General features: G+C 61.1%; 1 long non-coding RNA gene across 8 annotated transcripts in view; it reads left to right on the top strand.

Annotated features, from left to right (window-relative positions):
• The first annotated feature begins 1,947 nt into the window (after positions 1–1,947).
• The window catches only part of LOC111160453, a 31,073-nt gene continuing 8,643 nt past the window's right edge, over positions 1,948–24,377 (top strand). For 7 of the 8 annotated variants that reach the window (XR_002641479.1, XR_002641480.1, XR_002641481.1 and 4 more), the window contains exons 1-2: positions 1,948–2,850; positions 24,184–24,341. This is a non-coding gene — a long non-coding RNA (uncharacterized LOC111160453). The remainder of the gene's footprint in view (positions 2,851–24,183; positions 24,342–24,377) is intronic. The other variant, XR_002641477.1, reaches the window with a different exon arrangement.

Genomic DNA, 24,377 nt, shown 5'->3' with positions numbered 1-24,377 from the left:
GTGATGGGGTTTGTGTGCGCACCCGGAGGTCAGAGTCCAGGTGGACGGTGAAGGACAGAGCAAGCATTCCACCCGGGAGGCGTCCCGTGGGTGGTACGACCGGATTCATCTGTGCACCTGCCCACATCGGCTCTACCTTACGGCTGCAGCAAGCAGATGTGGTCATCAAGCGGTTCCCAGCTCCTCCGCCCCACCGAGTGGATCAGAGCCTCCTCGGAGGTGTGGCCCAGGGACCACAGGTGCAGATTCTCGGGCCCTCCCCTGGAAACCCGCTGAAACACACCCTGGGGAGGAATCCTCAAACACAGCGGACCCTGACAACGCGGGAGAGGCGGACAGCAGGGCTCCTACAACAGCGCGGAGCGGGCGGGGCTGGGCTGGGCTGTCAGGCGGTGGGCCAGGGCACAGCAGGTGCGGGACCGTGGAGGTGCTCACCCTCCCTCCCACGGCACAGGGCCCCAACTCCAGGGAACGACCGGGCAGCTGTGCTCTGGGAGAGAACAGCGGGGCCACGTTTACACTGGTGTTGGGGGGCAAGGACCAGGGTCTGACATCCCAGGAGGCCTGCGGGATGGATGCAGGCAGCAGAGTGGGTAGGGAAGCCTTCCAGGTAGGGGGTGGACGTGCAGGTGAAGAACTGCCGGGTTCCCAAGGGCGGTGAAATGGAGGATGGGCGAGGTCGGGCTGGAGACAAGGGGGTAGGTCATGGAGGAGCCTGTATATTATAGATTAGTAGTCTTCCAGAATAAAATGGCTGCCAAGAATAAAGACTACATTTCCCAGCATCCCCTTCAGCGCGGCTGGGTCATGTGACACATTCTGACCAATGGGGCAAAAGAAAAATGTCACGCGACAGCCAGGCTCTGCCTTGTGGAGTCTTCCTCTCGGTGGCGCCTGCCGCTGCGGGGCCTCCCCGGGCTGGACGGCGAGGGGCTCCCGGGCAGCGCGTGTGTGCGCCGAGGGGCGGTCCCCCAGGGCGTCCTGGATGGCGTGGGCGGCAGCCCCGCAGGGAGACGCGCACGCACCCTGCCTTGCTCCTTCCGTCGGGCTCAGCGGGGTCCGGCCCGGGCTCTGGGCGGCTTGGCTGGGTGTGAGCGGTCGGGACCCGAGGGACAGGCCGCGGGGGGCGGGGGCGGGCAGGAGAGGAGTCGGGCCGACGCTGTGGCCCGGGGGCAGACCCGGGCTCGGGCACGTGTGCCCAGACCTGGCGTGGGTTTGGGGCAGCGCTGCTCCGGGCAGCGGGTGCGTGCAGGGGTGAGGGTGAGCGGGGCCTCGGGGACACGGTGTCACCGCGCACCCCCCCCCCCCCCCCGCCCCGCTGGCGCTGGCTGTGGATTCAAGTTCTGCTGCCCCTCGCCTGCCTGCCTGGGGCCGGCCTGGAGATGGCGGGAAAGGCCTCTCCTCGGCCTCCTCCACGGCTCAGCGCGCATCCCCCCTGCACCTCCCGGGAGGCTCTCCCCCGTCGGTTCCCTCTCCCTGCCATGGCCTCTGAGAGCACGACCGCAAGCAGAGGGTGTACTCGCACCCGAAGCCAGCAGTGCCGGGGCATTTCCGCAGACCGGGCCCTGGCTTACCGGGAGCTCATCCAGGCTTCCGGGTGGTTCTGGAAGGCGGGAGTCGGTAATATGCTCGCTTTATGGGTGGGGAAGCCGAGGCCGGCACGCGGCATAGAGGAGGAGCCAGGCTGCACGACCCTGCTGCGACCCCCTTCTAAATGCCGTCAAGGCACCAGCCGCTGAGGACCCTCATGTCAGGCTTTGAGGCTGTTAACTTTTTTTTCTTTTCTTAGATTTATTTACTTGGGAGAGAGAGAGAGAGCACAGGCAAGGGGAGCAGCAGAGGGAGAGGGAGAAGCAGACCCCTGCCGAGGAGGGAGCCCGATGAGGGACTCGATCCCAGGACCTGAGATCATGACCTGAGCCATAGGCAGATGCTTCATCGACTGACCACCCCCCCCACCACCCAGGTGTCCCGCTGACTTCTTTTAAACCCAGTGCGGCTATCACCATGGTGCTATCACTGACTTTCCCTCTTGTGTTCACATTACTTCCTTGGGGTGCGCTGCCCTGGAAGGGCCCTTGGACAAGGAGGGAGAGGCTGCTTGGTGTGTCGAGTCCTCTTGCTGTCAGGAACGGCTTAGGCTGTGAGTCGCTGGTCCCACCAGCCACGAGCTATCCCATCTCCTCTGCCCCACGGTGTCCATTGGGTTTTTTTTATTCCTTTCGTGTCCTTAACATACAGTGATGTCTGAAAGCGTACCTCAGAGAGGCTTGGAGATTTTCCACGCCCCACCTCCTTAGCTCTGCTCCCCACGGGCAGAGTGCCGATCTCTCGGACTGTCGAGCAGGGGGTCCAAGTGGCCATCGCATCCTGGGCCTTCATCCATTCTGTGTGTATTTTGTAATGTGTGTGTTTTTGGAATCTGCACTCTTGACTCTTTTTCGCAGGCATTCGTCATTTCTGTTTGTCACTCTTAACTTTCCCTGCCCTCTTGCACATTGGTCATCCTTCAGGTAGACGGTAGACCCAACGCTCCCCGAAGACGGGGCTTGCCATACTGTTCACGTCGCATCCCCGGAGCCTGGCACGAGGACCGGCCCAGAGTAGGCTTCGCCCGGTACTTGTTGGACAAGTAAATATGCTGCTTGGAAGGAGAATTTGTGCAAACATCTACCGTACTTTTGGTTAGGGAGAACATTTTTTAAAAATAAACTCTTTATTTGACGACAACCTGAGGCTTGTGGAAACATCGCGAAGATGGTCGGGTTCCTGCGCGCCGCCCGCCTGGTTTCCTGCGCTGGTGACATGTTGCATCCTGCGGCGTGTTTGCACGGCGGCGCGAGCGTGTGGGTAAGTCATCATCCTGTTCGATGTTGACAAGTCCTCGTTAGGCTCAGGTTACTCCGTGCCTGCCCTGCTGCCCTGGCCCTGTTCCAGGATCCTGTTAGGTCATCACCGTGTCCCTGCGTCCCTCTGGGGTGTGATCGTTCCTCAGACTCCTTGTTTTTGATGACATGGATGGTTTGGAGAAGTGCTGGTCAGGCGTTCTGTAGAGCGTCCCTCTGTTGGCATTATCTGTTCTCTTTCCTTTGATTACACGGGGGTTTTGGGGCTTGTGGGGAGGGGCACAGAGATAAAGTGTCGCTGCCATTATATCATATCAAGGGTATGTCTTATCACCGTGACTCATCGCTTCGGCGTGACCTTTTCACCACGATCGCATCTCCGGGTGTCTCCGCAGGACGGTTCTCGTTTCTCGCGCTCTGTTCTTTGGAAGGAAGGTCACCGTGTGCCCCGCACACTTTGGGGGCGAGGGGTCGTGCCCCATCTCCATGGGGACAGAGGGTCTACACCGGTTCTTTGGAGTTCTGAGCGGGAGACTCGTCTCTTCTCCCCGTTTGTCCATCCGTTTAGTGAGTTATGCCAGCGCGGGCTCACGGATGTCTCTTTCGCAGTGGGGATTATAACCCGCTGCTCCCTGTCCATCCCCTTGCTCTAACTTCTTCCTCTTTGGCCACCGGGAGCTCTTTCTGTGGGCTCCTGGGTCCCTTGTTATGCCAGGCGCTTTGTGTCCTCAAGCCCATCCTTGTCCTCTAGGACCAGAGGGTGTCCAGGCTCCCCTCCCCTGTTTGCCACCCCAGCCCTGGAATCAGGCATTTCTCAAGGACCCTGGTTCCTTTTCTTGGCACTGATATTAGAGGCCAAGAGTTGGGTGTGACAAGTGACAGTGCCCTTGTTTCTGGCTGTACCGTCTCCTGGTACAGTGCCCGGCACACAGTAGGCAGGAAGGTGGCGTGGATGACGTGAGCAGAAGAGTGATGTCTCCAAACCAGGATAGTCCTGGGCAGGTGCGGCCTGTCAGGGAGCCCCCGACACCCCGGCCGGGGGCTGGACACGGGAGCAGGTGCTCTGGCCGGGGGTCATCCTCTCTGTTGAAGGCGTGTGGAAGTCCTGATCCCCTACGTTCCCCATGTCCACGGTGACCCGTGGCAAACTTGGGTCTAATGGGCCTCTCCCAGTGCCCTGTCCATGCCCCTGTGGCTGTGGTGTTGCCAACACACTGTTTCCTGGAGAGGAGTGTTGCCATCAGGATGGAAGTAAAGAATTTGACTTGGGGGCGTGGCAGATGCCCCTTTCCTAACAGGGACCCTGATGCCGCCGTTGCCATGCCAGCCGCCTTGGGAGGGGGGGCCCTGGGAACCCCTGGCTGGGGGCTGGCCGGGGAGCTTCATCCTCGTGTCCCTGGGAGGCCTGAGCCATGGAGCCTGGGACAGGTGTCTGGGGGGCAGTGGGAGGCCATCAGGAGCCACACGCAGACAGGCCTGGGCTCAGCAGGTGCACCACCAGGAGGCATCATGATCTTTTTGGCCACGGTGGTGTTCCTGTGGGGAGAGACAGTGGCCTGAGGCTGGCAGTTCCTTCCCAAAGGGCCACAGCAGTCCCGTGTCCAGCTGTCCAGTGGCTCTGTGGGGGGGAAGAAGGAGCTGAGAGAAGCAGCCTCCCCCCCCCCCCTGCTGGGGGGAATAGGCGGCCCCCCCCCCCCCCCGTGAACACCCTCCCTCTGCTGTTGCGGGCGGTGGTGACCCCCTTGCCCACTGCAACGGGGACCTGCCTGCTGCTGGTTGTTCCCGACGCCGGGCCTGGCCCAACCTCACGACAGCAGGTCATTAGCGCCACCGTCCACTCCGGCACGGGCTGCGGCCTCTCACTCCTGCTCAGGAGCTTTATCTCCGCCGCCGCCTCGCCTCCGGCTAAATGAGGATTAGTATTTTAACAGGATTATGTGCTGTGGGTTAGCAGGACTCTCTGGGGACTCCCGGTGCTCCCCTCTCTCGCAGCCCTTCCCCTCCTCCCTGGCCTCCCTCCTGGTGTGCGGGGAGACGGGTCCTGAGGTCGGTGCGTGGGGGGGTGGCTAGGGCTGCCTGGTTCTGGACTCCAGGGTGGGGGGTGGGCGGGAGGGCTCTGGGCCGTGGGGACAGTTTGTCTTGAAGAGGGGGTCTGTCCCAGGGTAGGGATGGCCCTGCAGGGCGAGGTCCCTGAAGAGACCAGACCACCATGGGGGAGAAGGGAGGAGGATGGAGTGGGAGCTGGGGGTGGGGGGAGATAGGGCGGGAGGGATGCCCACTTGCCCCTGTGTCTCAGCCCCCTGAGTGGCACAGCCTCTAAATTTAAAGTATCAGGACTTTTTGGGCTTTCTCCTGGAAGAATACTCCAATTCCACCCACATTTTATAAAAGCGTGACTGTTCCGTCCCTCTCCTGATTCCATCACGGAAGGACAAAATCCAGATTCTCAGGTGGGGCTTCCCGGCCCTGGGCGCTTGGCCCCCTTGGGTCCCCTGGGTCTCCTGTGTCCGGGGACCCCTGCATCGGTCTCCTTCCCAAGCTGGAGGAAGGTTCCGCCCCCAACTTGGGAGCTTTTCCCCATGGCCCCAGGCAGAGCCAGGGACCTTGACGATTCTTCTGTTGAACCGCTTGTCACCTGTGTAAATTACGAGTTTGTGGGTCTGCCTTCCCCACCACTGAGGAGTGAAGGAGGGAGGGAGGTTGGCTCCCCGAATGGGGGACCAGGGCTGACATTTGCACACTCGTGTTCATAGTGGTGATTCACAGGAGCTAAAACGCAGAGGCAGGCTGGGAGTCCGTCGTCGGATGAGGGTCTGTCCCCGCAGTGGAATGTCACGCCGCCTTAGATGGGAGGGGTGTCCAGACACCTGCTGCCCTGTGGATGGGCCTGGGGGACATGGAGCCAGGTGGGGTCAGCCAGTCACAAAAGGGCAGAGAGTGTAGGATGGGGGACGTGAGGGGTCAGAGACGGGGGCGGGCAGTTAGTGTTTAGCAGGGACAGAGTTTCACTTTGGAATGATGACAAAGTTCCGCAGGTGACGTGCACAAGAGCGTGAATGCGGATCTCCTGGGTATTTTACTACAAGTAAAAATTTTAAAATAAAAAGACCCTGGAACCCTGGGGCCTTTCTGAGATGCCAAGAATGTTAAGGGGGATTCAGCACCCGGTTGGAGAACTCCAGATGCTGCCCGGTTGGTGGACAGTCGCAGCGAGGCCCCGGCTGTGTCAGGGGTTTCCGGATGAGGATAAGAAGGACGGGGCTCCTCCCCCGACACCCCCTCCCCCGGTGGAGGCCAGACCCACAAACTGAAATCATGGCTGGAAAACCTCTACCCACCCCGACCCCTGTTTTACAAATAAGTAAAATAGTTTTAGAATCTTAGTGGTAACTAGGAAGATAATTTTGGAAGTAGTTCAAGCTCATTTCGGGACCCTTGGAGCCTACAGACGAGCCTAGAGAGGGAAATAAGCACAATTTTACAGCTCACGGCCCGAGGGACAGCGGCCAGGGGTCTTTTCCCTTGAGCATCACGAACGTCCACTTACGTGTGGGTCGAGTGTGAGAAAAAGGTTAGTTTTGTTTTGTAATATTTTATTTATTTTTCAGAGAGAGAGAGCACAAGCAGAGGGGAGGGGCAGGCAGAGGGAGAAGGAGACTCCCTGCTGCACAGGGAGCCCAATGTGGGGCTCGATCCCAGGACCCTGAGATCAGGGCCTGAGTTGAAGGCAGCTGCCACCCAGGTACCCCTAAAGGTTGGTTTTGATTTTGTCTTCCTCTTAGTGCTTAGTGAGTGATGAGCTGCTGAACAGAACATTCTCAGTGGCCAGTGTGGGGCACTCGCTGCCCGTGGGGGCTGGGGTGCGGGCGTGGGGCGTGGGGATTCTAGCCAGCAGGGCCCTTGAGCTGAGCTCAGAGAGTCTGCTGAGCCTCGCGGGCCTGGGACCTCTGGTTGCCCACCAGTGGCCTTTGCAAGATGGTCCACAGCCACGAGGCCCTGCATTCAGGCCACTTTGGGGGTCAGGGGTCCCCAACCCTCCTCACCCATCATTACCTCCTCCCCACCCGGCTGGGCCCTGGACCCCACGCCCCAGGCAGGCTCCCAGGGCCGGTGATCTCCCCTGGGGGCTGCAGGAGGAGGCTCGGTGGCTGTTCCTGAGCGGCGCCGGCCATTCTTTGGGGCCATCACCCTGCTTGGGCCATCAAGGGCATCACCCTGTCACCCCTCCCACCCTCCTCCCTCCATCGGCTCTCCTGCTCCAACAGCTTGGCTCCCGTCCTTGCGCTCACCTTCTCCCGGCTTCCTCTTGCCCTCCCTCTGCTGTCCCCCGGCGCGCTCCTCACTGAGCACCGCTCTCCACCATTTGCTCAGGGACACCAGCTGCCATCACACGACAATGGACTCCCAGGTCCGGAGAGCGTGAGGTCTGCTCACCTTGGAGAGCTGGTCAGGGGCTGGGCTGGCCGGATGCCCAGACTCGGCAGGACCCGCCTCTGGGACCTCCATGCAGGGGCCTGGGGAGGTGTCCCCAGAGGTTGGTCGGGGGCAGGGGGGGCCCTGGCAGGGTGTGTGGCTCTGTGCGGCCCTCCCTGTGCTTCTGGTTGGTGCCCCACGGCACCTGGTGTTTAAGCAGCTCACTTTCTGGATCAGCATGGAGGAGACCCCTCCCCTTACCGCCAGCCTGGCTTGGAGGACCCCAGAGGGGCTGGGTGGGCGCTGACCACGACTAGGGAGCCAGCCTGGCTGGGGAGGTTGGGCAGAGGCTGAGTCTGCGCTTTGCTTGGATCGGCCGAGCCCTTCCTGCCTCTGGCACCCGGGCGGTGAAGGGTGGGCCCCAGGTCCCTAGCCCGAGAGGCACAGGCCCTGTGTCCCCACTGAGGACAGGTGAGCAGGGAAGGACTTGGTCGCCTGGGAAAGATGCGCGTGGGGTCTCGGGCAGGTGGCCCCGGCCCAGCTCTCCCGCTCCTGCCAGCTGCCGGCCTTGGTGGCCTCTGCTGCTCGTTGGGATGTAGGTCCCCCCTCCAGCCACACTTTCCAGTAATGCCTCTGCCCCTGCGGATTCATCTGGATCTCTGGACTTTTCTGTAAGGGCTGCGTGTCGGAGGAGAGGGGAGGTGCCCCGGTGCTCAGCCCAACGCCAGGTCATGCTAGGCTCGTTGTGCTGTGGAGAGAGAGCTGGGGAGTCTGTGGCCTGTAGTGTCCCCCAACCCTGAGAATCCGCCTCGGGGAGTCCTCCTTGGACTGTCCTGCTTCCCTCCCCCACCTCAGTGCCAGCAGACCCCAGCAGGTCCATCACAAGGAGGACGATGAGAAATGAGGGGTTCAGCATCGCGGTGTCTGTCGTTGGAGCATGAGTTTTCTCCCTGGGCAGCAAAGGCCTGGGTGGGCATTTCCCACCCTCTCAGGGACCTTGACCCCTGGAGGACAAGGCAGGGCTGTGTGGGTGGGGGAGTCAGCGGCGCTGTCAGCTGGTTGGTGCAGGAAGGCAGAGGGGAACAGAGCAAGGGGACCTGAGGGTACACTCCTGCCTTCCCACCTCAATCCCCCAGTGACCCTGACTCTGCGTGTGTCTTGGGGCGGGGGGTGGTGTGTCCAGGACCCTCCTCTTCCTGGCCTTGGCTGGCCAGGCTGGTCAACCCTCGGTCCCGTCTGTGGCTGAGCCCTCCCCAGCGCCCCCGGGGGGGAGCCCGCTGCCGGCCACCACCCCCTTGCAAGTCCGTCTCCCCTGCAGCTAGTCCATGAAGGTTTTTTTTTTTCCTGGAACTTTGTCATTGTCCCCTAGGTGTTTCAGGCATCAATCTTTCCCTCTGCTTTCTCCTCAGAACTCCAGCTAGTCTGGGCCTCTGGCCCCAGCCACGGTCTCCAGGAGAACTCAGGCTTGGAACCTCCCCAAAGTGTGTTTCTGGGGTGTGCTGGCTTCGAGGCTTTCCATCTTGTCCCAGCAGCTGAGCTCTGCTGCGCAGGGGTGTGGAGGGGCCTGTAGCCTTGGGGGTGGGTGGTGGTGTGGAGGGCCCCGCAGCCCTGGGGGGCAGGTGGACCAGGGGCTGTGTCTAGGGCTGTCTGCACAGTGTAAGGGGTGCCCGTCCCTCTCCTGACTCCCGGCACGAGGCCGACCACCCTGGTTGGGGGCGTGGCGGTGCTGACTTTGCCCGAGGGCCAGGCCCGTCCAGGGCCCTTCCTGACGCCAGGCAGCAGGAAGAAGACAGATGGCATCTGGGTCCATCAGGGCCACTGTCACAGGACCTTCCATCAGGGGAGCTCAGAGCACTTGCTACCTCCAGAGTCAGCTGTTTGATAGCCACCCTGGTGCCGCGTGCCCAGGTAATGAAGAAGGGGCATGTCAGGCAGATAAGGGGCTACCTTTGGCCACGCCGGGCAGATAAGGGACGGTAACACGTCCCTGCTACACCTGCTCCAACTCCTTGCCCCCGCCTACGGGAGGATGGCATTCCTCTTGGGCAGCAAAGGTCTTTAGGCAGAGAACCCCCTTTACATAGGCGCTGCTGTTGTCACAGAGTCCCCTCCCGGTGGCCAGGGGAAGTGTGCGGGGCCGAAGTCAAGAACTGCACTGTCGGCCACCGTGACCCACCTGGGTCCGGGTCCGAGGGAGGGCAGGAGAGAGAGCGTGCTCCCGCGGCAGAGACCCTCCAGGGGAAGGTTCAGGAAATCTCCCTGGAGGCTGGACTTGTGTCCCCTGTAATGCGGCCACAGCAGGACACCTTAATTTACATGCGTCTCTGTGACCCTCCATCTCAGCCTGTCACACTGGCCAGCACGGATGGGGCCACCTGCTGTGTGACAGGCAGTGGGGGAGGTGCTTTCTGAAGGCTGGGGGCATAGATGGAGATCTGAAACCCAGGACCCTCCTGGACAGGTTGGTTGGGTCTGAGAGTAGGTGGGGGACAGGGAAGGAGTGACCCTCGGAGGCCCCTGCTTGGGGGCACAGCCGTGAAGCCCCCTGGCGTGTGGAAGGCGTGGTGTATCTTTGCTCTCAGGGATATTAATGGCGCACCTTGGTGGGCGGAAGGACAGGGGGTCTTGGTGGTTAGAGAAAGTGCTTTGCCAGCTGAGAGGTTTTTTTTGTTGTTTTGTTTTTAACCAACCATATCTAAGCTGGTTTCTGGGAAGGATAAGGTGGTGCAGAATCATCAAATCCTTATCATAGGGACGAACAGCTGGCTCGGGCTGCTCAGGGACCCAGGGTGCTGGAGCTTGTGGGGGATGGGGCAGAGACTCCACCCAGGGGCCCAGCCCCGTTGCAGGAGCCCTACAGACTCAGGGACACACGGACCATAAACTATGACGCCAGAGATGTTCCCTCCCCAAGACAGGCCCCTGAGAAAGGGAGGAGATGGGGTTCCGGGATGCAGGGTGGGTCAGCTTCTGTGATGATGCTTCTACCAGGACGTTCATGTCGGGTGAAGTTCGCAGGAGGCAGGACGTGTCTTTTAAAAAATTTGTATAATGGAAGATTTCATAATCCCCAGGAGATAGAATGCACAGTATGCTCTCCTGTGCAAGGTCACCCTGACAGGACGGTCACTGACGATCACGTTTGTTTTATTGTCTCCTTGAGCTTTGCTGTTCTCTGGGGCTGCGGTATCCTCCGACCCCGAGCGGACAGTCTGTGGTTTTGCTCCTCCAAATGCGGAAACTTCGTGACAGAATTACAGCTCTGGTAACAAACAGCATCAAAATCAGCAGGAACTCCTCCCTCCGGGCTAATGCCCCGTCTGTAACTGTGACTGACGTCTCAGATGGCCTCGGAAGTATCTTTTTGAGGCTGGTTTGTTTAAACTGGGTTCCCAACAAGGTCCACACATTAAGTGTGATCACTGGGCCTCTTAAATCTCTGCGTCTAGCTCAGGCATCCCCCCCCCCCCCCCCATCACCAGTTTCCCTCCTGCCGTGACTTGTGGAAGCCGGATCCGCTGTCCGGCCGGCATCTGCCCCTTCTCCATCCCACTGAGCTGATCGCCGCCCGAGGCGTTACTTTGTCCCCACCTCTCCTGGAAACAGAAGTCTAGCTGGGAACCTGATGGGACGCAGGCTCGTCTCTCTGCCAGACCCCTTCCTGGGCGGGCGTGTGTCTCCCTCTGAGGCTCACCTGCGATGCTGGTCCGCCCGTCCGCGGGGCACACCCCAGCTCTTCGCGGACACCTCTCATCCATGGTCTCATCCTCCCATGACCGTTGCAAGAAATAACTAGGTCACGAGAGCTTGCAAAATGGCGATTTCCGAATGGCATCGTCTATCTGCCGGAGGAGCTAGAATCCTCCCGTTAATAAAACCAAACAGTCCCCTTCAGCTGGCCTTGCAGATTACCCTGGGACGCCGCTCAACAAGGAATAGCCTTAATTCGCTTCTTTTCACGAACACTTTCCAAAGTAGAGGTGGGGGCCTATTACGTCCAGGGGATTTCTAGGAAGATTTTGTTTTCTCTTTTTCTACATATTTATTTTATGTATTTAGCATGTTTTAACCAATAGTCTTCACTTTAGGCTTGATCTGTCCGTCGTTGGCCAGGGATTTCTGATTCTCCCCCCCCAGAGGTGGCACACCAGGAACGGGAGGAAGGGTGACTCCCTGGGGCCGCTGGTGACCCGGGGGCTGGCGTGCAGGAGGCTCCCTGGGGACTGTCGGAGGATTTATTGTCCTGTCCTGTTTGAAGTGCGGGGGTTGGGCCCTCTGATAAGTAGCCATATCTCAGCAGCGTCTGATTAGAGGGCAGGGCATTCTTATAGTCACGGAGCCCTGCTGGGAAGAGGGAAAGAAATCCCTTGAGGGAAAACCACAGATCAGGAACAAAAAGGTCCCCGGGCTTTGTAGTCTCCAAGAAGGACACCAGGTGGCGCTGTCCAGCCACCGATCTGCCGGCCTCACGCTCCGCGCTGCTGGGGCCTCCCCCACTTTGAACCCACTTGGCTCCAAGGCCCATTGCTCCTGGCCAGGCCCTGGGGCTAAGGGAGGACAGAGTCCCCTGTGCCCCCCAGGGTGCGTGGATGTGGGTTTGCTGGTGCAGTCCCCAACCCCAGCACGCTTGTGCCGGCCATGGTGACAGCCGCAGAGCCCTGCTGCTGGGGGTCTCCTCCGCCTGCTCCTACAAGGAGAACCGGTGTCTGTTGGTCATCCCGCTGAGGCCCGGGGGCAGGTGGCTCTTGCAGAGTGAGGAGGCCAGCTGGTGGGTGCACCTGGGGTTCCAGCTTCCTGCCCCGGGTGGAAATGGGGGGGTGGACGAGTGTGGTAGACGGCAGGAAGGGGCGTCCCTGGCTCCAGGGGGCCTGGTGAGTGGCGGGTCACCAGGAAGGCATCCTGCGTGACATAATTACAGCTCTGGTAACACAGTATCAAAATCAGCAGGAATTCCTCCCTATGGGCTAATGCCCCGTGCAGACCTACGGACTGTACAGTTATAGTCTGTAACTGTGACTGACGTCTCAGATGACCTAGGAAGTATCTTTCTGCCGCTGGTTTGTTTAAACTGGGTTCCCAACAAGGTCCACACATTAAGTGTGATCACTGGGCCTCTTAAATCTCTCTGGGTCTAGCTCAGGCATCACTCCCACCCCAGTGGCAAAAGGAAGCTCTTCCTGCTTGAGGGTCTTGATGGATGGAAGGTGGGGCACATCCCTATCGGCCGCTTGGCCCTGGGGAGGGAGGGGTCTGCAGCAGCAGCTGAGGGCTCCTGTGTTCCAGCCCCTCACCGCCTTCCCTGCTGGGGGCCATCCTGGGGCTCTGAGGGCAGGATGGGGAGTCGGGGGTGCTGTGGGACCAGACAGAGGGACTGACCCCCTGCTGGGCTGCACCGTGGACCTGCTTCCCTGTCTGACCCTCCAGGAGGAAGCCAGAGGGCCTGGTAGGTCCTTCTCTCCCTCTCCCCCTCACCAGGTAGAGCTCACGCACCCCACATTTCTTCTGTGGCCGAGTGATCATGTCACACTGTGAGGAGATCCAGGGAGGACGTGGGGAGCCGGGGGGTTTCATGAGCAAAGGGCCCAAAGCAGAGGGAGGGTCTGAGGCCGCATTGCATGACCTCTTGGGTGCATCTGTCATCACGACTCAGCCACTGCCCCCCTAGGGCCCCGCGAGGCCCCGCACCCAAGGTGGGCTTCCAAAGGCAGGCCTGGCCCTCTCGGCACCGGGCTCCTCGGGAGCGAGCGGCAGGGGGATTTGGGGTCGCCGACACGGGGGCCTGGCTGCTGGGCCTTAGAGGCAGAGCAGGGCTTTCTAGTGCCAGTCCGCCCTCACTGGCCTGTCCTCGGGGGTCTGGGGGGAGATTCCTCTTCTCCTTTCTCAGGGACCCTGGAGGAGCTGCCAGGAAGGGGTGGAGTGGGCAAGCCGGGTGGGCAGGGAAGGCCTGGACAAGGGGCCAGTCAAGGCCTTTTCAGCAGGGATGCCAGGCCTTGCTTGAAGAGGAGGGTATGGCTGCTGCCTCCTCCAGGGGCGAGGCCCTCCTGTCCTTCCCCTGGCACCCCCCAGTCATGGAGCAGCCTCCGGGGAGGTGGCCCTGCCCTGGCCGGGTTCTTGCTGTCCCCTTCCCCTCAGGGGTGCCAGGTGGGGTCGGGCGGAGGCAGCTAGGTCCGGGCTCTGGCTCCTGCACCATCCCTTCCCGAGGGCCCTGGGGAAGCCAGGAGGAGGGCCAAGCAGGCCGGCAGATGGTGGGCTGGGAGGGGGGGCTGCCCGGGCAGATGGGCCGGCTCTCAGGACAGATGGTGGGCCGGGCAGGGCTCCGGAGCCTGCCCCATCTGCTCCAGGCCCCTGGTGGGGCTTTGCTTGTCCACCTGGGGCTGAATTGGGAGGAGGCCCAGGCCTGCTTGTGTTCTGCGGGGTCCTTTCTGTCCCAGGGCTCTGGGCTGGGTGTCCCTGCCTAGGGGCTGCTCAGGGGTCTTGTAGCCCCCTCCCCACAGCCGGCACCGGGCCGGAGCTCACAGAGCTTGAGGGATTCCCGAGCATTTCCCGAGGGTCCAGGGGTGCCCAGGTAGAGCACCTGGCACTAGGTGAAGCCGGGGGGCTCTTGGCACAGGCAGCCCACAAGCACTCCCTTGTCGTCAACAGTCAGCCCACTACCGTGGACGAGGGGTCCACTGGGGAGGGAGGGTCACCCCGGTGGGGGGTCAGCCCTGCCTCCCAGGGGACGGGGTGGCTGAGTCCATGCAGGCTTCAGGGTGGGACAAGGGCAGGCAGGTGGGCAGAGGAGTCTAGGGCAGGAGGTAGGGGGGTGGTCCGCTTCACTGTGGTGGGCGTGAGGACTCTGGGCATCCCAGGGAGGCTGTGGGGTCACCCCCTGTGACGTCAGTCCTCAGACCCCTGTGCGGGGCGCCATGGCCGTGTCCTAGGCCTGAAGGGGTTGGGAGAATTGATCCTATGTGTTCTTCTGTTGGTAATGATGCTAGAAAACACCTTTTTCTTTTTCTTCCTTCCTCCCTCCCTCCCTTCCTTCCTTCCTTCCTTTCTGACCAGTTACAAAGCGAAACCTTTGCTGACAGATTGCAACACATGGCTGTTCCCACAGAGCTTGGTGTGGACCGGGTGCTGGGGTTTTCCTGTTGTCGGGGGCAGCTCTATTCAGGGGGGCCAGTCCCCCTGCTCCAGGCAGAAGGGAAGTGGGAACATGGGGGTGTCAGGGTGGAGGAGGGGGCGTGACAGGCTCCAGGTCGCCTTCCAGAAGGTCCCCTGGACGCCAGGTAGAGTGTGATCCCGGTGTCTGCACCGGTGTGGGCTCAGGGCTGGGCAGCCGCTGTAGGTCGCTCTCTGCCCACCCTTCAGCCGCTGTAGGTCACTCTCCGTCCCTTGCCCACGTCCCGCCACCCTCTTCCCTAGGCTCCTCCCCCAACTCAACTCTCCCAGAGCTAGACAGTGGGGTCAAATCCCACTACATCCCTTAGTAGTGGGTGGCCTGGGACAGGTCGCTCACCCTCTCTGGGCTTCGATTCCTTTACGTGTGGAAGAGGGGCAGTAACTTCTGTACTTGGTGGGGTCGCTGGGACCGTTCCCCGACGGTAGCCCTGAGACCCCCATCCTGCACCCAGCCGGAGCCCACTTTCTTACCGCGTTGTGGTCTTCATTTCATGTCGTTGGGGTGGAACCCGCGTACATTAGACAAACCATGGTAAAGTCCGCAGTGTCTCGTGCCTGGCCGTGTCTGCTGGCACCGCCGCTGTCTACTTCCTGAACGGCCTCAGTGGCCACCCCTGGCGGCCACCAGCCTTCCCTCTGTCTCTGGAGCCGCCCTCCCGGGACGTTTCATGTGGATGGAATCGTCCAGCGTGTGGTCTGATTCTGCCCTCGGGGCGCCGTGTTCTCCGGGCCCATCCGTGTTGCAGGACGTGTCCGAGTCCGTGCCTTTGCATGGCTGAGGAACAGTCTGCGGTGTGGCTGGGCCACATTTCGCGTCTCCTTTCGTGCCTCGACGCCTGACTGCTTCTGCCTTCCCGCTCCTGTCAAGCATGGGGCTGTGAGCGTGTGTTGCAGACTTTCACTTAAACACCTGTTGCCTTGTTCTTTACGTGAATCCCTTTGCAGAGACGTGCGTTGTCCCTGCGCAGGGCGGCGCGGAGTGTCCCCGTGGGCTCCAGTCTCAGCATAGGTCCTGCTGAAGCCCGTGTCCTGGTGCGTGTCCATTATCTGGATCCTTCTTTGGGGTCCACGGAAGATGACGAAGCTCCTTGTTGAGATCCTAGAAGTGCCAGGCTCCTTCTCAGGGTGAGGCTGACTCCATGCTGCCTTGCGCTGCACATGAGGGAAACTGAGGCACACAGGGACTCAGCCCTTTCCTGTGCTCTTCTGCTGTTCCCGTTCCTGTTTCAAGGCGAGGACAGAGTGGCCCAGAGCTGCCGTAAAGTCCTTGCAGGGGGCTGGCTCCTGACCCAGGCCCATGCCTCATGGGACGGAGACCTGTGGGTTCTGCCTAGATCTCGGAGGGGCCGGGTCGGGGGACACCCAGGGTCGGGGGACACCCAGAGTGTCTCCGGGGGAAAGGGGACCAGGGCCCCGGGTCAGCGATGGAGAGATGGAGGCGCATGGTCCGCTGCCCCAGCGTGGTTGCCCTCTGCCTCTCCTTCATGGGACATGTGTTTGTTGCTGAGACGCAGAAATCCAGGAGGGGCTCTTACTGGCTCAGGAGGGTCGTTGCTGTTCCCTGTAAACAGATTGTACACCCTTGGCCAGGCCGGCCGCATCCGCGCTATGGCCAGGCTTTGCACAAGCCCTCCGTCTAGCACCACTGATTTCGTAGATCCCTCTGAGGGGCCCAGAGAGGTCCAGTGGCCTGCTTGAGGCCACATAGCACTCGTGTCCTCAAACTTGCGGTAGTGGAAGTGCAGTGTGGGGGGTTCCACCCCTGCCCTGGTGGGGGCTGCCGCTCTCGGCGACGGTGGGACTGCCCCAGAAGCAGGCCCCTGCACACCTCTCGCACGTTCTGAGTCTCAGGCAGGGGCTGCTCAGATGGGAAGGCAGGCTCACCTACCCTTGCAGTGACCTGGCCCGGCCTTTCTGAGCCTGATTCCTCTGCTCCTCCCCTGCCCTGGGCCTCCCATGTCCTCTGAGCCATGCCCCTGGACTCCCACCCTCCGTGCAGCCCCCGGGGACCTCCAGCCCCCTGGGGACTGCCTTCCCTTGGTGCTGTCCGCACAGCCGCCCCTGGGAGTCCCCACGGTTCTCTTGGGCCACACTGAGCCCAGACTGTGGTGGTGAGAGCGGGGCCCTGGTGGGGCAGGAGAGATTCCGAGACGTCAGTGGCTGGACCCTGGCATCCTCTGCTGGGTCCTCTCCTGCCCGACCTGCTTAACCTGCTATTGGTTGCTGACCAGGCCCTTCCCTTCCATCTCATTTTCGTGGCTAATGGCTTTGGCTGCCACTGATCCTCAGGAGGGAGAGTCGGGGCACCTCCTTACGGCAACCCACAGTGGCATCTGAGACATCTGCTGGCATCTGTGCCAGCCCTCCCCTGTCCCCCCACTGCACCCTGCCCTCCCCCCCAACCCCGCGTCCCTCCTGGGGTCCTGCTGTTCCTAACGTCATCCCTGCCCTCCCCCAGGCCATGTCCCCTCCCTTCAGGGCCCTCCAGAAGGAAGACAGAACACCCACCCCCTGCCCCCTTCTCACCAGGCCCAGGAGAGCTTCTCTCTTCCACTGGCACCACCGACTCATCAAGCTGATAGAGGAACTTTCTGGCGCGAATCCTCCAGGGAGGGAAGCACGGTGGGGTTATGCCCTTTCCCCAGCTCCCTGTTAGTCTTGGGCCTCAGGATCCCTCCTCTGAGTTTTACTCCGACCTGACCTGGGAGGGAAGCCTCTGTCGGCAAGGAAGGCCCCTCCCTCGGGGAAGTACAGCACGGAGTCCTGGGGGGGGCGTGGCGGAGCCCCCTGAGATGGGGCCCATGGGCAGAGGGGCCTGGGGCCAGGTGGGGCGTGTGGAGGCTTCTTGCTGGGCTGCTGTCCCTCTTCTGCAGACCCCCTGCCCCTCCCACCTCCCCCGCCTCTGGCCGCTCCTGCTTCCTGCCGAGGAAAGTGACTCCCGCCTGAAGGGTCAGGCCAAGGACAGTGTCACAGAAGGAACACAGTCCAGTGTAGGTGCCCTGGCAGGCCGGTGAGGGGTGGACTCGGCTCTCTCCTTCCCTCCAACTGTAGCGGGGCTCCCGCCTTCCTGCTTAGTCCCCAAATGCCCGGCCCCACCCAAGATTCCAGGCCCCCGGCAGTGGGGAGGGGCAGTGGGGGCTCCCAGATTTGCAGTTTTGGCGCCGCCCAGCTCTGAGTGGCCACACTCCCTTGGCTCCTTCCCACACCCCCTCTGCTGGGGATGGGGGGTGCATTTGCAACCCCCCAGCTATGAAATGCACTTGTAGCAATGCAGCCAGACCATGGCGGCCGCCAGCTGGGAACCCCCGCCACTCTCACCCAGGACCCACTGGCCCCCCTTCCCCCAGCGCCTGGCTCTGATCTTGTGTCTGAGTCTCCTGGAGGGGTTGGTCAGCCCAGTCGCGGGGTCCCGTGCCCAGAGCATCTCACTCCGTGGTGTCTTGGGTGCGGCCCGAGATTCCACATTTCATCCGGCCTTTGCTCCAGGGACCCCACTTTGAGAACAACATTAACTGAGCTCAGGGAACGTTTCCCTTCTTAGGAAGGGCCCCGGGCCCCAGGACTTCATGTTTTGCTCCTTTTAGCCTCTCCTGGATGCCAAGCCAGAGTCTGAAGGCCATCAAGGGGACACAGGGGGTATCTGGGGTGAGTGAGTCCTGGCCGGCATGCTGAGAATTGGGGGGGCGAGTTCAGCTCGCCACTGGCGGGGACCCCCTGGGGACCCTCTTCATGTTTCGTGGCATGTGCCCCCACCCCTGGGCCAAGCCCGCACACCATTTCGAGCCATCGCATTAACGGGTATAAAATATTTACTAAGCTCAGCTTTTTGCAAATATTCCTTTGGTTCCTTTGCCTCTGCAGGGATCAGAAGCTTTGCAGCCCCGGAACGAGGGGCTGGCGTCGGGTAAGCGCGACGAGCCTAGGGAGGCCGGGTGGCTCCGCGCGTGTCTGGGTCGCCCGCCTGTGAAGCCCTGTCCCCCGGTCACCGCCCTGGCGGATGGGCCGCCAGTGGGGGCTGGAAAAGCCACCTCCATAAATGGGGGTGGGCTGCGGGGGGCCGGGGTGCTACTCAGGAGATAGTCAAAAATCACCTTTCTAAAGCGCACCGTCCGCTCTTCTACAAGCCCGTTGTCGCGACCTTTAGGAAAACAAATGAGAAATGTTTAAAAGTGTATCTCTGCTTTATCTTTTAACACCTTTTATTGAAATGTTTCCTTTTTCATAGGATTTTTCCTGACTGCTGTCTTGCTCCTCGCTCTCTCCTGGAGCTGCAGCTCTAGGTCCCTGAGGCCTATCGGAAAACCCCCAAGACAGAAGATGGGTTTGGAGTGGCCCAGAGGCCACCCGCCGGCTTCTCTGGGCTAGTCATGAATCTTCACATCCCACCTACACTTTGTGGGGTGCTGGTGGCTGAGAGGGAGCCACCGGGCCTGTGATATGGGGCCTCTGGAGCCCACGGTGCCACCTGAAGCCAAAGAACTTGTCGCCGTCCCCGGGGTCTGTCCCTAGAGCCCTGCTGGGGGCAGGAAGGGGTGAAGCAGGTGAGCGTCTTCTCTGAGAGCCCCAGGGCGTGGGGGTCAGGAGGGCCCTGGAGCCTTGGCCTCCTGACCATCCCACCTTCATGCCTCCTGGAGCTCAGAAGCCACGAGGATGCTCGGGAGGACCCTGCTCCTGGATGGGCAGTCGGAGCAGAGGCGTGGGGATGAGAGAGCAGGGTTTGTGGGGGGCTGCCGGGTGCTGCCGGCCGCCCCAGCCAACAGCCCACAGGACGTGAGGGACTGTGACCGCAAGGAAGGGAGTTACACTGATGGCCAGTGGGAACTAGGAAGTGGCTCCTTCCCCAGGCGAGCCTCTGATGAAACCACACGCTGGCCACCCTGGGGACAGCAGCCCGTGGAACCCCAACCCGGGGATGCCAGCAGGGCCGTGCCCACCTCCGCGTGTGCAGGCCCCTGGGGCAAAGTGAAGCAGCGTCTCCACTTCCTCAGGAACGTGGCTCCGTGGCTCCCTTGTCTTTGAATGGACGGAGGATGGATTCTGTGGGCAACGTAGCGGCACGCATGTCGAGAATAGTGTGGGTTGATGGGTCCATTTTCCCCCATTGTCCTTCTGCCCCTGGGCCCGTCACACTCAGGAAGCAGGAAGCTCCCGGAACGATCAGTATGTTGTCGGGGGGGGGGGGTTGTCATCAGCCCGGAGGGCTCTGTCTCCCTGTGATGCGCTCACAGAGCCCCGCTTTCTCCTGGCACGTTAGGGCCGTCCTGGGAGTTCAGAGCAGGGAGAGAGGAGACGAGGCGATGGGTGGGAGTTAGGAGTCAGGTGGACAGCCAGAGGCCGGCTCCTCCCCCTTTGCCCGCTCTCTCCACAAACCCTGGGGGACCGTGGGACCGGCAGACGGGTGACAGCATTGTCCCACTGTTGGGGACAGCGTGTGGGTGTGGACGACATTGCAGCCTGAATTTTCTACATTTTGTCTGGGCCCTGGTGGAGCCATGATGGCCTGACCCATAAACTCGCTTCCAAGGGAGAGACGGGCTTTCCTCTAGCTCGTTTTCAGTGGGCTGACATCCCGGCTCACGCGGACGGCGCATCCCGGTCCCACTGAGCTGGGCCCAGGGAGTGGAGGGGTAGACGTGGCCCCTGGACCTGGGGCAGGAGGGCTGGCTCTTGTCACCCCCCTACAGGGCCAGGCCGGTGCGGCCACATCCAGGTCGTACGTCCGTACAGGCCCAGAACAAAGGACGCTAACTCAGCCGATCCGTCCCCTGGCGGCTGGCTCGCATGGCCGTTGAGATAAAAATGGTGAAAAGGATGAAAAAGTGCTCTTTTGGCAACAGGACGAGGAATCAGTTAGGCAAGCTAGCTCAGAAAACAGGTGGCCGGCGGTCAGTGAGGACCCGTTTGCCTCCTTGGGGAAGAAGGCTTCGGGGGTTTGGTTTCTATCCTGACGCCGTCACGGCATCGTGGTGGGGTGGGGAGCTCAGCAGGCCCCCTCCCAGGCAGGAGCCGGCCAGGCCAGGGCCCAGGGGCTCTTAGCCCTACATTCCCTCTCCCTTCTCTGCACCTCTGCCCTGTGTCATCTGGGCCTGGAGTTGCCCCGCACTGGGTCCCCCTTTCTGTCGGGGATCTCCACGGAGATCATGAGGTCGGGGAGGGCCGGGCTCTGCTCCCCACAGCTGGCCTCTCACACAGGCTCACGGAGTCGAATGCGGTGTTTCTTGCGTGCTTGTGACCTCTACTTCCATGTGCTTTGGTGACCGCCATCCCCACGGAGAGCACGTTTCCTGTTTACTGTGGGGCCACAGTCCGTGGCTGTCCAGCTGCGCCTCACACACAGCCCACGAGGAGGGCCCTGCTCTCAGGCCCGAGATGCAGTGGAGGGTTGGGAGCCCGGCTGTGGGCTCCCGTGATCGCGGGGCCTGTCCCGCAGGAGCAAGAACGTCTTATTTATTTTCTTGGTGGGGCACCTTTCTGTCACGGTTGGCTCTCTCGGTCTCCTGCTGGCTTCCAGGAAGCCTGTGTGCCCACCGGCTGGGAACCAGCCCCTCAGCCCAGGGGCAGCGCTGGGGGGTGCCCACGCCAGGAGCTTCCCTGGGTTTGCAGTCAAAGCCGGGAGTCTGCTCAGCTCGCTCTTCACAATGAAATGCACATCTCCCAGTAAAAGGCAAATCTTTATTTCAAAAGGTTCAGTAGGATGGGACTTAAAAAAGATTTCCAGCTGGTTACATTTAGGGCAAGGCAGCGGCTGGTCCTGAGCTCCGGGTGGGTTCGGCCGGTTTCCACTCCTGGCACCCGCCTCCCGCCTCGTCCGGCTGCTTTTTTCTCCCTTTGAGTCAGACAAACAATGCAGATGGTCGTGCTGGCCGGAGTTGTGCTTACTTAAAATAAGCGACACCAGTCGGGGGGTGGTCAGCTGGAGATGGCCTCATCCCAGCTGCCCGACACCCTCTCCTGGAGGGGACACCCTCTCTGCGAGGTGGGCAGCACGCGTCCGGCGGTGCCCGGGGCTTGGTCTCCTCCCGGTGACCCCGGAGCCCTGCCTGCCGCTGAGCTCTGCCGCCTGACCGGGCTGTGCTGCCTGCTCCTATCCCTGTGCTCCCGTCCTCATTCCTCCCCCATCAGGCCTCCTGGGGGGGCAGGAGGAGCCGCTGGCATGGAAGAGTCTCCCTTCGACCCGACCCCTGAGAGGCCGAGGGAGCTGCGGGGAGGAAGCCCTGTCGGTGGGACGAGGGGTGGGAGTAGGGTGGCTGGGGCCGTATGTGCCTGTTCTCCTGCGCACCCGTGCGCATGGCGGGGGTTTGGGGGTGGTGTGGGAAGACTCGTGTTTGAGGGTTTCATAGTCCAGAGACCTCGGAGTGGAGCTGGTGAGGGAGGGGAGGTTGGCTGGGGTTCTGGGACCCATGGACCCCCTTCAGAGCAGCTGTCAGAGGGAAAGGGTCTGGCCTTGGCCCATGGATGGCTCTTCCCCTCCTTCCCCTCTCCCTTCCTCCCTTCCCTCTTCTCCCCTCCCCTCCTTAATTCCCTCCCTGCCCCTCCTCCCTTCCCTCCTGCTTCCCCTCCTGTCTTCCCTCTTCTTCTATCATTCTTCCACGTCTCCCCCGCTCCCCCTCTTCCCTTCCTCCTCACCCTTCTCCCCTTTCCCTCCTCCTCTGGCCCCAGAGAAGCTGCTCTCTGCTGGTGGCATTAGTGAGACCAGCAGGCCCAGGCCCAAAGATGCACCAGCCCGGGCAGGAGTCTGGGAGCCCCGTCCTTTCACACGTGCTCTCTGCCCCCCCACCCCCGCACTGCTGGGCCACGTGGCCTCCCTCTGCGCCTCCTCCCTCCCCATTCCCTGGACTGGAAACTCCAACCGTGGCCCCAGCCCTCCCCCCCCGCCCCCGCCTGCCCTGGTTCCTCTCCTTTCCCCTCTGCGCTGGACATAAAAGCAGACGGATGGGCAGAGCGTGATATTAGTGCCAGGACCTGATTTCACAGCATTTTCGCGCAGTGCTCCGTAGAACCGAACAAATGTGCTGGAGTTGGGTCCGTTGCAGAGCAGCAGAGCGGCTAGATCCCAGGGTGGGTGTGGAGGAGTGGGGCACCATGGGCTCTGGGGGTGTCCTGGAGAGCTCAGCCCAGCATCACAGGGAAGCAGAGCCGGACCGGCAGGATCTCGGTTTCTTGGGGAGTGGGGAGGAGTCCCCCGAGGCAGGATGCACAGCCCAGCTCCCAGGACCAGCCTCCAGGGGGTCCCATAAAGCACCCGTCAGGATGGTCTGTGTAGACCGAGGGAGAGAGAAGACAGGCCCGTGGTGCTCTCCTGCCGCGTGCACCTGCAGGCTGAGTGGGCTTCTAGGGCGTCCCTCCTGGGGCAAATGGAGAGCGGCACAGATTAGGGTTTGGCCAAAGGGGACAGGATGGCGTTTCTGCATGCCCCATACCCCCTGGTGGAGAGAAAAGGCATGGCCCCTGAGGACCTTGGGTTTCGGCTCTGTCCCCACCGCACCCAAGTGGAGGGAGAGCAGCAGGGACCCCCATTCTGAGGCTGGTAGGTGGGAATGAGGAAGGAGGGAAGGTAGGGCCAGGCCAGGTCCCCCCAGGCTGAGTTGGCTGGTGCCCTGATGGACATTTCCCACCAGCAGCTGGGCCAGCACCCCTGTCCAGCCCAGTTCAGCCCCAGGGAGAGCCCCAGGGTCACGCCATGGGAGCCCCGGGCAGGAGGCAGATGTGTTGGCCTACGCCGTGCTCTGGTGGGGCGTCAGACTCAGAGATGGCCCCCTCTGCGGGACAGGAGGACAAAGCATCTTGTGGGACTGGGAGGCACCCCCATCGGCGGGCTGGGGGTGCCCCCCTGGCTGGGAGATCACGTCGGCAGCTCCTCTCTGCCCGGTTCTCCCTCCCTTCTCTCCCTGTCTATCCATGTTAGCATCTTGCCTTGACTTTTGGTTCCTGGCTTGCGTCATGAAATATGCATAGACATCGAGGTGTAAATAATAAATAGGCACTGTCTGTCTGTGGGCCCACCACTGGCCCCGAGGCACAGGCGGGGGTCCTGGTCTCCAGCCCCCCTGCCCCTTCCGGTTTTATCCCCTGTCCCCAGAAGGGGAACTCTGTCCTGTGTTTTGAATTGTTCATTCACACGCTTTTCTTTGTGGTTTTAACTGCTCTGTGCCTACTCCAAATGGCGTATGATTTATTTGCATATTTCTGACTTTAGTCGAATAGAGTCACCCTGTATTTTCTTCTGCACCTTTATTCCTTTTTTTTTTTTTTTTTAACTCATCGTCGTTTTTTCTGAGCTTCATGCATGCGAAACGTGGTTCATTTCTTTTCAGTGCTGGGTAGAATTCCTGCGTGCAAATGCACCATAAGCCCCCATCTTCCGGTGGTTGGACACGTGTTTAAGGATGTCAGCCTGCATTGCTATAAACATTGGGTTCTGGCCAACTGACCTCTGAGGGCGCTGGGCAGAAGTCTCAGATTTGGAGGCAATCCCTAGTTTTCTGCTTTTCCGCTGTTCCAGAAAAAGCCTGCTCTCTCCCAGCACAGCTGCTCTTAGCAGTTAAGGAGCCTATGAGAGCCTGCTTCCCTGGCTTCCAGAGGTTTCCACTGTTTCCCCTCAGGAGCAGCTAGCTGACTCAGCAAGTGTCACCTTGATGGAATGGTCTGTTCCTCCAGGAACTGGTTCTTTTTCCCTGCCGGGGAAGATTGTGTGCAGGTGGGGTGAATCTCTGGTCTACCTCCCACTTTTATGGCTCTGATTTCTGCCTCTCTCCCCAAGGCCAGGCACAGGAAAGCTACACTGAAGGACTTGATGGATTTTGTTTTTCATGGAAGGCAACCAACTTACCCTGACTTGCCTGGAACTGTCCTGAGATTTCTGCATCTCGGAAAACCTCTCTGGGATGCTGGGCCAGCTAGGATGGTTGGTTATGCCAGGTTCATGTCATCATAGTACAATAGAGGCAATGCCTT

This window comes from Enhydra lutris, unplaced genomic scaffold (assembly GCF_002288905.1).
Source record: "Enhydra lutris kenyoni isolate GAN:26980312 unplaced genomic scaffold, ASM228890v2 scaffoldscaffold75, whole genome shotgun sequence".
Classification (NCBI taxonomy): Eukaryota; Metazoa; Chordata; class Mammalia; order Carnivora; family Mustelidae; genus Enhydra; species Enhydra lutris.
The sequence above is the reverse complement of the archived record's forward strand: the minus strand, read 5'-3'. Positions and strand labels throughout refer to the sequence as shown.